Source organism: Dermochelys coriacea, chromosome 8 (assembly GCF_009764565.3).
Source record: "Dermochelys coriacea isolate rDerCor1 chromosome 8, rDerCor1.pri.v4, whole genome shotgun sequence".
NCBI classification, from domain to species: domain Eukaryota; kingdom Metazoa; phylum Chordata; order Testudines; family Dermochelyidae; genus Dermochelys; species Dermochelys coriacea.
In genome coordinates, this window is record NC_050075.1 from 77,388,265 (window position 1) to 77,401,513 (window position 13,249).

Genomic DNA, 13,249 nt, shown 5'->3' on the forward strand with positions numbered 1-13,249 from the left:
TCACCACAGAAATGGCAAGTGTTAAGGGAATTGGTGAACTGAGCCACTTCCTCACAACCCTCTGGAGGAGCCACCAACTGGTATCCCCTGTGGGCTGTGGAATCATGGTGAACTGAAGTCTTGCTTCCATTATAGTACAAATATTCTGGTGGGCTAAAGATGTGAAAGCTGCTGAACTTCAGATCCTAGAATATGAAGTTGTCTAACCACAGAACAGGTCCCGTATAAGTAGGAGCAGTACAGGTGTCTCAACCGTGCCCGAGCTGCAATGCCTTAATCCATCTAGACGTAATATTGTCTCCCTATCTACTCATTCCTTAAAGTCTCTGCTGAGACTGGCAATGAACATGCCCATTAGTGCCAGATTAGGGATTGTATAATGATTTTGGGAATTCATCTACTAGGAACTGGACTGAGACCACCAATAATTTCACAGTGGGGGTAGCACAGTCCTGTGTATTTTGTGATTCTACATCTGTGGACCTTGCCATAGAATTCACACCTTGCTGAAATATTGTGCTCCAGAGTCTGAGTATTTAAAAATGAATACTTTTGTAGTCCTTACAGTTTGAAGATAACCTGGAAAAAGAGATTGAAATAGAGATTGAAAATCATTACATTCCAGTGACAGGTTTCAGAGTAGCAGCCGTGTTAGTCTGTATTTGCAAAAAGAAAAGGAGTACTTGTGGCACCTTAGAGACTAACACATTTATTTGAGCATAAGCTTTCCTGAGCTACAGCTCACTTCATCGGATGCATCCGATGCTCAAATTTGTTAGTCTCTAAGGTGCCACAACTACTCCTTTTCTTTTTACATTCCAGTGGTTTATTCAGTGGCTAATGTGAAATGAGCAGGTGATCTCAGCCCATTCCCTACTGGAGAAGTATTTGAATAATAAGTTCTGTCACTGCTGACAGTTCCAGCAGAAAGGCCAACAACTGAATGAAAATGGAAACTCCTACATCTCTTGATACATGTACATAGTCCTTTTAGGTCACAGCTGAGGCACATTGGTTGCATGGGAAAGTTTAAAATGCTTCTCAACAAGATGTACCTATTATATGGAGAAATGGAAGGCTCTAAGTCAAGCATCTTTCACTACCACTAGTCTTTTCCTTACCTTCTGGAAAGTATAAGAAAAGCTACCAACAGTGAGAGAGTTACCATGTGATGCACATTGATGGGGATGAGTGCCTTCCATTGAACAGCAATGGAATCCTGCATCAAAACTTTTAACTGTATGCAGGAAATGTCAAGTGTCTTGTTCCTTTGTTATGACCATTGCTAGTTACCAAGAATGCTCACTACGTTTTTCCACAAAGCCCCACAACTGTTCATCAGCAAGCTCCTTAAGTGATGTGCATCAAGCTGAAACTTGTCTCACTGGTGCACCTTTTTTTCTTTTGTATTTTATTTATTTATTCCATACCCATATTATATTCAGTAGTGCAGCTTTTGCTTGGCTTTCAAAGAACCAGGACCCAATTTTAAAGAAGATTCAAGTCTTCTAAATTTCATCTGCAAGTGTTTGCATGTGAAAATCCTGTATTTGAATTCATAAAATTGCAGGTGCAATTTTAGAACAATCTTTTAAAAATTTGACAATGTTAAGTGTGACATACAGACAAGAGATGCAATCATACATTGTTGTTTAAAAACTGGTCTAGCAACAGTTACAAAAGTTACAGCTATATGCTAACCCATGATTCAGGAATAAAAGTAGCATGTACATACCATAGAGTGTACAGATATCTCCATTTACGTTCTGCAGATGTTACTGAATGTGATTAGAGGAATGTAGGAGCCAGAGGCGGCAGCACACTTACCAAATAGGAAAGGTTTCAGAGTAGCAGCCGTGTTAGTCTGTATTCGCAAAAAGAAAAGGAGTACTGGTGGCACCTTAGAGACTAACAAATTTATTAGAGCATAAGCTTTCGTGAGCTACACCTCACTTCATCGGATGCATTTGGTGGAAAAAACAGAGGAGAGATTTATAAACACACACACAGAGAACATGAAACAATGGGTTTATCATACACACTGTAAGGAGAGTGATCACTTAAGATAAGCCATCACCAGCAGCAGGGGGGGGAAAGGAGGAAAACCTTTCATGGTGACAAGCAAGGTAGGCTAATTCCAGCAGTTAACAAGAATATCAGAGGAACAGTGGGGGGTGGGGTGGGAGGGAGAAATACCATGGGGAAATAGTTTTACTTTGTGTAATGACTCATCCATTCCCAGTCTCTATTCAAGCCTAAGTTAATTGTACCCAGTTTGCAAATTAATTCCAATTCAGCAGTCTCTCCTTGGAGTCTGTTTTTGAAGCTTTTCTGTTGAAGTATAGCCACTCTTAGGTCTGTGATCGAGTGACCAGAGAGATTGAAGTGTTCTCCAACTGGTTTTTGAATGTTATAATTCTTGACGTCTGATTTGTGTCCATTCATTCTTTTGCGTAGAGACTGTCCAGTTTGGCCAATGTACATGGCAGAGGGGCATTGCTGGCACATGATGGCATATATCACATTGGTAGATGCGCAGGTGAACGAGCCTCTGATAGTGTGGCTGATGTGATTAGGCTCTATGATGGTATCCCCTGAATAGATATGTGGACAGAGTTGGCAACGGGCTTTGTTGCAAGGATAGGTTCCTGGGTTAGTGGTTCTGTTGTGTGGTGTGTGGTTGCTGGTGAGTATTTGCTTCAGATTGGGGGGCTGTCTGTAAGCAAGGACTGGTCTGTCTCCCAAGATCTGTGAGAGTGATGGCTCGTCCTTCAGGATAGGTTGTAGATCCTTGATGATGCGTTGGAGAGGTTTTAGTTGGGGGCTGAAGGTGATGGCTAGTGGCATTCTGTTGTTTTCTTTGTTGGGCCTGTCCTGTAGTAGGTGACTTCTGGGTACTCTTCTGGCTCTGTCAATCTGTTTCTTCACTTCAGCAGGTGGGTATTGTAGTTGTAGGAATGCATGATAGAGCCACTTCCTCGTGGCTGGACTTTACAAAAACTAGACAAGCCATTTACAAAACACACTTTGCTTCTCTACAAAAGAAAAAGGACACTAAGCTATCTAAACTACTATATGCCACAAGGGGCCAGAACAATGGTTCCCGTAACCCACCCAGCAATATTGTTAATCTATCCAACTATACTCTTAGCCCAGCAGAAGAATCTGTCCTATCTCGGGGCCTCTCCTTTTGCCCCTCCACCCCCACGAACATGATACAGTTCTGTGGTGACCTAGAATCCTATTTTCGACGTCTCAGACTCAAGGAATATTTCCAACACACCTCTGACCAACATATTAACCCACAGAGACCTTCCTGCCAACACTACAAAAAGAAGGATTCTGGGTGGACTCCTCCTGAAGGTCGAAACAGCAGCCTGGATTTCTACATAGACTGCTTCCGCCGACGTGCACGAGCTGAAATTGTGGAAAAGCAGCATCGCTTACCCCATAACCTCAGCCATGCAGAACACAGTGCCATCCACAGCCTCAGAAACAACTCTGACATCATAATCAAAAAGGCTGACAAAGGAGGTGCTGTCGTCATCATGAATAGGTCGGAGTATGAACAAGAGGCTACTAGGCAGCTCTCCAACACCACTTTCTACAAGCCATTACCCTCTGATCCCACTGAGAGTTACCAAAAGAAACTACAGCATTTGCTCAAGAAACTCCCTGAAAAAGCACAAGAACAAATCCGCACAGACACACCCCTGGAGCCCCGACCTGGGGTATTCTATCTGCTACCCAAGATCCATAAACCTGGAAATCCTGGACGCCCCATCATCTCAGGCATTGGCACCCTGACAGCAGGATTGTCTGGCTATGTAGACTCCCTCCTCAGGCCCTTCGTTACCAGCACTCCCAGCTATCTTCGAGACACCACCGATTTCCTGAGGAAACTACAGTCCATTGGTGATCTTCCTAAAAACACCATCCTAGCCACTATGGATGTAGAAGCCCTCTACACCAACGTTCCACACAAAGATGGACTACGAGCCGTCAGGAACAGTATCCCCGATACTGTCACGGCTAACCTGGTGGCTGAACTTTGTGACTTTGTCCTGACCCATAACTATTTCACATTTGGTGACAATGTATACCTTCAAATCAGCGGCACTGCGATGGGTACCCGCATGGCCCCACAGTATGCCAACATTTTTATGGCTGACTTAGAACAACGCTTCCTCAGCTCTCGTCCCCTAATGCCCCTACTCTACTTGCGCTACATTGATGACATCTTCATCATCTGGACCCATGGAAAAGAAGCTCTTGAGGAATTCCACCATGATTTCAACAATTTCCATCCCACCATCAACCTCAGCCTGGACCAGTCCACACAAGAGATCCACTTCCTGGACACTACGGTGCTAATAAGCGATGGTCACATAAACACCACCCTATATCGGAAACCTACTGACCGCTATTCCTACCTACATGCCTCTAGCTTTCATCCAGATCATACCACTCGATCCATTGTCTACAGCCAAGCGCTACGATATAACCGCATTTGCTCCAACCCCTCAGACAGAGACAAACACCTACAAGATCTCTATCATGCATTCCTACAACTACAATACCCACCTGCTGAAGTGAAGAAACAGATTGACAGAGCCAGAAGAGTACCCAGAAGTCACCTACTATAGGACAGGCCCAACAAAGAAAACAACAGAACGCCACTAGCCATCACCTTCAGCCCCCAACTAAAACCTCTCCAACGCATCATCAAGGATCTACAACCTATCCTGAAGGTCGAGCCATCGCTCTCTCAGATCTTGGGAGACAGACCAGTCCTTGCTTACAGACAGCCCCCCAATCTGAAGCAAATACTCACCAGCAACCACACACCACACAACAGAACCACTAACCCAGGAACCTATCCTTGCAACAAAGCCCGTTGCCAACTCTGTCCACATATCTATTCAGGGGATACCATCATAGAGCCTAATCACATCAGCCACACTATCAGAGGCTTATTCACCTGCGCATCTACCAATGTGATATATGCCATCATGTGCCAGCAATGCCCCTCTGCCATGTACATTGGCCAAACTGGACAGTCTCTACGCAAAAGAATGAATGGACACATATCAGACGTCAAGAATTATAACGTTCAAAAACCAGTTGGAGAACACTTCAATCTCTCTGGTCACTCGATCACAGACCTAAGAGTGGCTATCCTTCAACAAAAAAGCTTCAAAAACAGACTCCAAGGAGAGACTGCTGAATTGGAATTAATTTGCAAACTGGATACAATTAACTTAGGCTTGAATAGAGACTGGGAATGGATGAGTCATTACACAAAGTAAAACTATTTCCCCATGGTATTTCTCCCTCCCACCCCACCCCCCCCCACTGTTCCTCTGATATTCTTGTTAACTGCTGGAATTAGCCTACCTTGCTTGTCACCATGAAAGGTTTTCCTCCTTTCCCCCCCCTGCTGTTGTGATGGCTTATCTTAAGTGATCACTCTCCTTACAGTGTGTATGATAAACCCATTGTTTCATGTTCTCTGTGTGTGTGTATATAAATCTCTCCTCTGTTTTTTCCACCAAATGCATCCGATGAAGTGAGCTGTAGCTCACGAAAGCTTATGCTCTAATAAATTTGTTAGTCTCTAAGGTGCCACCAGTACTCCTTTTCTTTTTGTAAATAGGAAAGCTCTGACTTTACCCCCTAAGAGCTGTGTGGGAATTTCAATGTCCTGGTCAATAAGAACCACACTGTAGGGCTCTCATCCTTTCCTGTCTCTGGGGGAATTCTGGGCACGTGTTGGAGAGCCAAGGATTCCCTCATGTTCACTCTTCTTTGGGTAATTGTTGTATGTATCTATCTGTTCTCCCTCTCTAGAAGGGCTGTTTGTGGTCACCTGTAACTCTGTCATTCAACTAGGCAGTTTCTAGAAGGGCTTCCACCTACTGAGTACTCCTTCATGACTGGGAATGCTTGCACCTGCACTTTGCATGGCAGTGCAACTAAACTGGTAGGGCAGCATAACATCTGGGTCCTGATTCTTCACTGCCCTATACCAGTTTTACATGGGTATTCAGTGGAGTTACACTGGCATGAAAATTGTATGAGGGAGGTATGAGGCCTTCCACCTTGGAATGCCATAAATGAATAGCTGACATCACTTCCTCCCACCCGCTGTCTGTGGGTTTTTAGGTTTTTTTTGGTTGGTTGGTTGGTTTTGTTTTGTTTTTTTTGATGTTGCACATATTCAGATTCAATGGGACCCATTTAGAGGCCCAACTTTTGTCTTTCAGGGGTTTAACTTAATTGACTGCTGGGTTTTCACCAGTTTAAGTGAGCTGAGATTCAGTCCTTTACATGGGAAAATGTTGCCTGACAAATCTTTCCTATACACTAAGTAAGACACTGCCACTCTGCTTAATTCATTTACAGCTCAACCTTTCACCCCCTTAAGGACATATCTCGCTTCAGAGGGATTTCTTGAGTCTACTTTTTCTACTAGGGTTTGAGCAGGAGTCATGGCAAAGTGGGCTAATACAAAACATTATATGCTGCTAGGCAAGTCTGGACAGAAATTGCTCCTACTGAATGGATGTGGCAACAGTCTGTTAGAAAATTTCCTGCTGGCTCACAACATACATCAGTAATGGTTTGTTTTCAATGCAAGAAAAATTGCTAGTGTCATATTCCAAAGTGAGTGTAAATTGTTTTATTGTAAACTCTTTGTTGGTCCTTGTTTAAGTAGGAAATCGTTCAATCTATATTTATCTTCTCTCTGCATGGCATTGACGTGCTGGCATTATCAAATTCTGCCTCAGTTACAAGGATATCATTCCCCTGTAGGACAGACAATACTCCCAACTGACTTAGCAATCTCCGGAGTATCTTTGGTGATCTCTGCATGTGTTAAACCTTCCTTTGCCCTTTCTTATTTTTACTTTTCATTCCACTTAGTTAACATAGGGCTCTGAATTCCATTTTATAAAGTATTAAAACTTAGTGCTTCGTAAGATGCTCTATCCAAAGGGAGAACCTCCATCTTGCCAAAACTTGAAAATGAGATAGGATATTTAAAAAATTATTTTCTAAAGATTTAATTGGCAGTGGTGTGTGTTTTAACTCTCTACTGAGCAACTGTTACTTATAGATAGTCCAGCTTTCCATGAAATCTGTGCTGGAATTCAATTGCAGAATGATTTGAATACAGTCAGTCTTTCCAAATGAGCAGGTCTGTTTGAGTAATAGTCATTTAAAGGTGCACAAAATAAATATGTAGTATTTGTGATTCTCCTTTAAAAACGTCTCTATTTTTCTTCAAATCTTTACTATTTGATGCTATGTAAATAGGAATAAAGTGCTAATGACAGACTTGCTAGAACTATGGAGTAACCAATTAGCCACACTGCATTCCCTGCTTAATGTGACCATGTCTTTGTATCCTAAAGCCTTAGATTTATTTCACATTTTCCTTTTTCTTTCTTGGTAGTGCAGGGGGTTGCAACTAAAACTTGGGTCAAATCCAACACGCCTTACTTATACAAGTAGTTCTATTTACATCAATAGGATTGTGAGAATGAGAAAGGTGAACAGGTTTTGTCCTCTTCTGGTTTTGGTAAATATAGATACAGTGCTGATTACAAATGTTGGCTTGCTAAACACTAATCTGATAGTTTTATTCAACTCTTCCCCTTTATAAATGTTGGCAGATATTTACATATGAAAATAAAACCGATCAGATTGGTTTGTTTGCTGTGTTTTTTGTTTTTGGTTTTTTTTGCTTGCTTGAAGTGGAGAGCACTTTAGTCACTGATTTAACCTGAAAGAAATGTCAGTTTTTCTGCTGGGAATAACTATTGTTCACTGGAAACATAAGGTGACTTGTATCTGTACTGTAAATAAAAGGAAAAATGGGGAAAAAAGTTTGGAAATCATGGCGTTATTAGACAGTGGTGTGCTCCAACCCTGCTTACACATAGCTTCCAACTCCCACTTGCTATTGGATTGGGGATGAAGGACCCAGTTCAGGTCCTGAAGTTACATTTTCTGCATGGCAGCACAAGTAGACTGGTGCAAATAATCTTGTAAATTTCAGAGAGAGCTGCAGGCACTCAATCTCAGATGGAACAATTCCAAGTTGGAGGGAGGGAAGGCGGGCTACTGTTCCGCCAATCAAATGCATTAAGAACATATTGTATTCACTCCCCCCCCCCCATTGTCTGAGCTCTGATTTAGAAGAGCTCTCAAGGAATGATTGGTTAGAAGATGAGGTTTTCTTGCTATCTACAAGTGGTGTGGTTTTTATTTTTTGTTTTGTTTTTGTTTTTAAGGAACCCTGATGACAGAACTCCCTGGTGGGGATGGGAACATCACTCTTATCCTTCTCTGGGATCCCCTGGATTTTCCCCAGTGACTTTTCTGGTTCCTTTTCTGAAGAGGAAAGAATTTCGTATGTGTGGGAGAAAAGATAGAGATGAAGAATGGAAAAAAATATTTAACCCTCTTCTTTCCTTTCTAAATGGCTGCCGTGCTCTCTTTCCAGCCCATTCCCAAAGAAGAAAGGAAAAGGCCCTGTTTTATTTTTTTTTAATCTGCCTATTTGGCTGAGAATGAGAAGTGGGTGAAGCAGTGTCCGTCCAGCTTTTTCCAAAACTGGAAAGAATGTTGCCTGATGGAGGAGGAAGGAGAGAGAGAGAGAGAGAGAGTGGGTTTACCTCTTCTCTTTTTTTGTTGTTTTGTTTCTCAGTTCATGAAGACCTGACTGAGAAATAAGCAGTTATCACTTCCCACCAGCTGAATCTGTCTGTCGCTTCCTGACAACCGGACGCCAATAGGTCCCAGCTAGTCCAGCTGTGGCTAATTTAACAAGTCACAGGTGTAGCAATAACCCAGCCAGCAGGAACTGAGTCGGTGTGAATATTCTTTCGCACAAAGGACCTGCAGCTACAGCCTGCAGTTCACATCAGGCAGGAGCTGCAATGAGATTCTTGAGGATGGTTGGAGTAAGTCTCATAAGAGCCTCAGGAGCTGAAATCGTGGTCTGCCTGTACTTTGAATAGACATAATGCATGCTACATAGTTCATTTGTCAGTAAATGTTCATTTGTGTGCATCTCATCACTTCACAAACCTGCCCCAATCACTCAGCCAAATGCTGTAGATGCTGAAATAATGCCACATAACTTAGGATATGTCTACCCTACAAAATTATTTTAACCTAAGTTATGTCGACATAGAGCCACCACAGCAATTCAATTGCTTTTGCATGTTCAGCGCTATGCTCTTTGTGTCAAAGGTGCCCATCCTCACCAGGAGTGCTTGCACTGATTTAACTGTCAGTGCGAGGCATTATGGGATGGCTTCTGAAAGCCAGCAGCAGTGCTGCCACTGCGTGGACCTAACAATGTCGATCTAAGCGCTACATCTCTCATAGAGGTGACGTTATTAAGCTGGCGTAGAGGGCCAGTTGCATCGGGGGGAGCAACATTTTAGTGTAGTTGCTTACAGAGTTAGGTCAATATAAGCTGCCCTGTGTCAACTTTGTGATGTTCACATTCCATCCTATGGACCCTCAGCTACCACATGTACATACACGTGTGTGTATGCACTTAACAATAGACTAAATTCTGCTGTTACATCAGTGTAAGTCTGGAATAAGTGTAAATCTGGAATTCAGCTGAGCTGAGCTACAAGTATTTTAAATTAAAAAAAATCAGAGGAGTAACTCTGGATTTACATCAGTTTATATGGGAGCAGAATTTAGCATGCTCAGTCTTGAAAATCACCTACTAGTGCTGCCACTGCTGGCCTGTCTTTGCTATCAGAAAAGTAGCATGTGAAATATTACTAGGTAGTTTGCTATAACTGCATTGTGTTGCTGTTTGTCAGAACTAAACATAAAGCCACTGATGTAACTGGGAGACAAACATAACATGTTCAACCATAAAACTATAGCTACAGAATATATAACACCATCATTTTTTATTGTCTTCATAATGGAGTGATCCAGAGCGACGTGCAGTGGGATGATCAGCAATTTGTGAATTTTCTGCCAAGAGAACCAACCAATGTCCTATGATGTCCAAGGGTAATGCAGGTTTCCTTTAGATAAACATCAGAGGAAAGAAATAGAGGCAATTGATTCCTCTTTTCTCCCTAACTGACCCTGCTAATCTAACTCAAGGGGAATAATCATGGAGACCAAAATGTAATGTATAGCCAGGGCGCTGCGTATTCAGTGGCAAGGTCTTCTGGTTTCTGCAGCTGACAGAGAATGCTACGGCAGCTTCAGATAAACTAAGAGGCATAGTTTGGGGATACAGGGTGACTTTGAAATAATGAATGTTGTCCATTTATATGTAAGTGTGTAACAGTGTTCATTCAGATAGGGGAGGAGAAAGAAGTGGCCTTGAGAATGAAGAAGCAGAGAATGAGACCCTGAAAGGGAAATGGGATGAGGAAAGAGCAGACCTGGAGGGGAGAGAGGTTGGGAAAGAGGGGCAAATAAAACAGGCAAGTGAAGGACCTTTCAGGCCAGTGCTAGCTTGAGAGAGAGAGAGAGAAGGGAGTTAAGAGCAGAAGCCAAAGTGAGAAAAAACTATGAGAAAAAGACACTCTAGGAGATGAAGGTAGATAGAAAAGGAGAGGAGGAGTAATAAAGGCATGACTTGGAGGGGGTAAATACACTAAAAGGCAGACTGGAGACCAAATAACAGAGGAGGGAAAGGAATATGGAGGGGACTGGTATTCTGTTACTATCTGACATCAGAAGAGATGACTTATATGCTAACAATTCACAGGTTGGAAAGGATAATTAACATACCTGCCTATCTATTTTGGCTACCTTTAATTTTCATTGCAGAGCGTGTATTCAAATGGAGTAAGGAACATGACATTTAATTGGATAAGAGGTGGAGTTTGCTATTTAGGTGATAACTTTCAGAGTATGACTGAAATTCTTCTGTACCTGGATTTCTTGAAAATACCTGGCTCTGCTCTAGTACCCAGCTAGTCAATTTATTTGTTTTTATTTGTGCTGTTTAAAAAAGTTACTTAAAGACTCAGATGAAAAATAGCTTGAAAAGTTCAATTAAATGCAATGCTTTCTAATCTTTCTCTCCCCGTTGCAATTTTAAATCTTTAATTGTAAAAGTCATGCTCTAGTATAGCTGTAATACATTGTAAACATGTACTGTGAGTGAGTGTGTGTGTGTGTATGTGTATATATAAATATATATATTTATATATTGTATATTATAAATATATATATTTATATTTTTTGGAAGGCCATCTGGTTCAAGGTTAAGTCAAGATATTCGAAATTTGCTTGAGCTGAGATATAGATAAGTGTATCTGAACTGCGATATAAGCCACCCTATTGCTGAACTGCATTATCTGATTTTGATAATGTACATCAGCTGAAAGGCTTCTTGTTGGGCTTCACTCTTGCCATTATGACTTCAAAAGATGGCTGCACTTCATTGCAGATGAATATCTAACAATTCTAAGGCGGATTGGAACTAATTTTGCTAGATCATTTTAAAGTAGATTATTTGAAAGTGTTTAGCAATTTGTCATGCGCTACTCTAGACAGCTAAACTCCTTATTCTGGAATAAAGATAGAAAGTTCAAACTTTTGTCAGTAAAAGGAAGTGTATTTTTCTTAGACTTGTATCTTTCTGATATTTATAAGGTATAGTCCTTTGACACCAGGCAGTGTCAGTATTTTATTGTATTACAGACTATCAAAAATAGAATCTTTGTTTCTTAAGAGTTCATCTGTTGCCCCAAGAAACAACCAATTGTAATGTCACTCTAGGAGTACAATTTCAGGTGGGGCAATCAGCAGAAGGAAAAGATAAAGGTTTAAGAAACAACCAAATCTTTCCTTTTATAAAGGACTAGGCAAGAGAACTATAGAAAACCTTCCAGTAGAGAGGGGCAGGAGGTTGGGATTTGGTTTTGAAAAACCTCATTGATTTGAATTCTGGCATGGAGCAGTTCTGGTCTGGGTTACACTTTATCTGAGGCACCAAACTGTGAGGAGATAGGCCCAAAGCAGAACATTTTATCCAATTTCAGTGTTAAAGCAAAATTACTTTCATTCTGGAAGTTGTTTGTTTTCTGTAATAAACAGCTAACACTCCCCCACCCCATATTCCTCACCATAAAAAGGACCTTTAGAATTGAGTTTGAAATAGTGTTCAATGGTCAGTGAATTTTCTACAGCTCAGTGGTCAATGTGTAATTTGTTTTCCTTGAATACAGACATTGTGCCTATTTTAGGAAGCAAAACTGATTGTGAGAGGTGCTCAATCAAGAGCAGTCCCGCCATTTGTACTTGTGATGGTGCACTTGCTGGTTGTATTTGTTGCCATTTTGCAACAAGCCACAATCTGAACTTGGAGATGGTTAGATATATGCAGGACTTTAGGTATCAGCTCAAGACAAAAAATAAGGGTTCAAATTCAGAAGATGCATATATGGAGGGTGCGAGAGACCACTGAAGGATTAAGTGTTTGAGGCTTATATAAGATTTGGAAATTCATACAATCCTGAGGCTGTGTATAAATAGTACCTTTGTATTTGAAGGGCACATTTCAGACCTTCACAAATAGGATACATATGTTCTGAATGGAATAGCTGAAAGCAGACCAGAATCAATTTTAAGAGATTTAGAGGACCCTGGCTGTATTCATATTGTGTTTCATTATGTTTCTACTCCACCTGGCGGCTCCCCAAACATCCCCCTCCTCCCCACACATCAGTTTGATATCTGCATTGTAAATAGAACTCAGCACAAATGCATTAGTTTGAATGGGGTCTCCTTCTATGAGAGATTCTTCTTTAATAGTTTCAGAGTAGCAGCCGTGTTAGTCTGTATTCGCAAAAAGAAAAGGAGTACTTGTGGCACCTTAGAGACTAACAAATTTATTAGAGCATAAGCTTTCGTGAGCTACAGCTCACTTCATCCGATGAAGTGAGCTGTAGCTCACGAAAGCTTATGCTCTAATAAATTTGTTAGTCTCTAAGGTGCCACAAGTACTCCTTTTCTTTTTTCTTTAATAGTGTTGTTGTACCTTAGCCTATAGTAGGTAATGGTGAATGGTACAGGATTTTGGGAGTGCTCATGCCACTAAAATAAATGTTTTGGGGGAGGGGGGCAATGCTAAAATATTGGCTTGCAGAAATATTTGTTAATGCAATGAGGGTACAGTTTGGGAGGTCCTTCATAGTAACATGCTTGGGGCAACAGCAAGCTATCTGCAAAACAGAGTGAT

At 41.4% G+C, this 13,249-nt stretch overlaps 1 long non-coding RNA gene across 1 annotated transcript in view; it reads left to right on the forward strand.

The window, feature by feature from the left end:
- Positions 1-12,874, forward strand: part of LOC119860655 — an 85,356-nt gene extending 72,482 nt beyond the window's left edge. The window contains exon 4 of the long non-coding RNA XR_005294592.2: positions 8,301-12,874. This is a non-coding gene — a long non-coding RNA (uncharacterized LOC119860655). The remainder of the gene's footprint in view (positions 1-8,300) is intronic.
- The last annotated feature ends 375 nt before the right edge of the window (positions 12,875-13,249 follow it).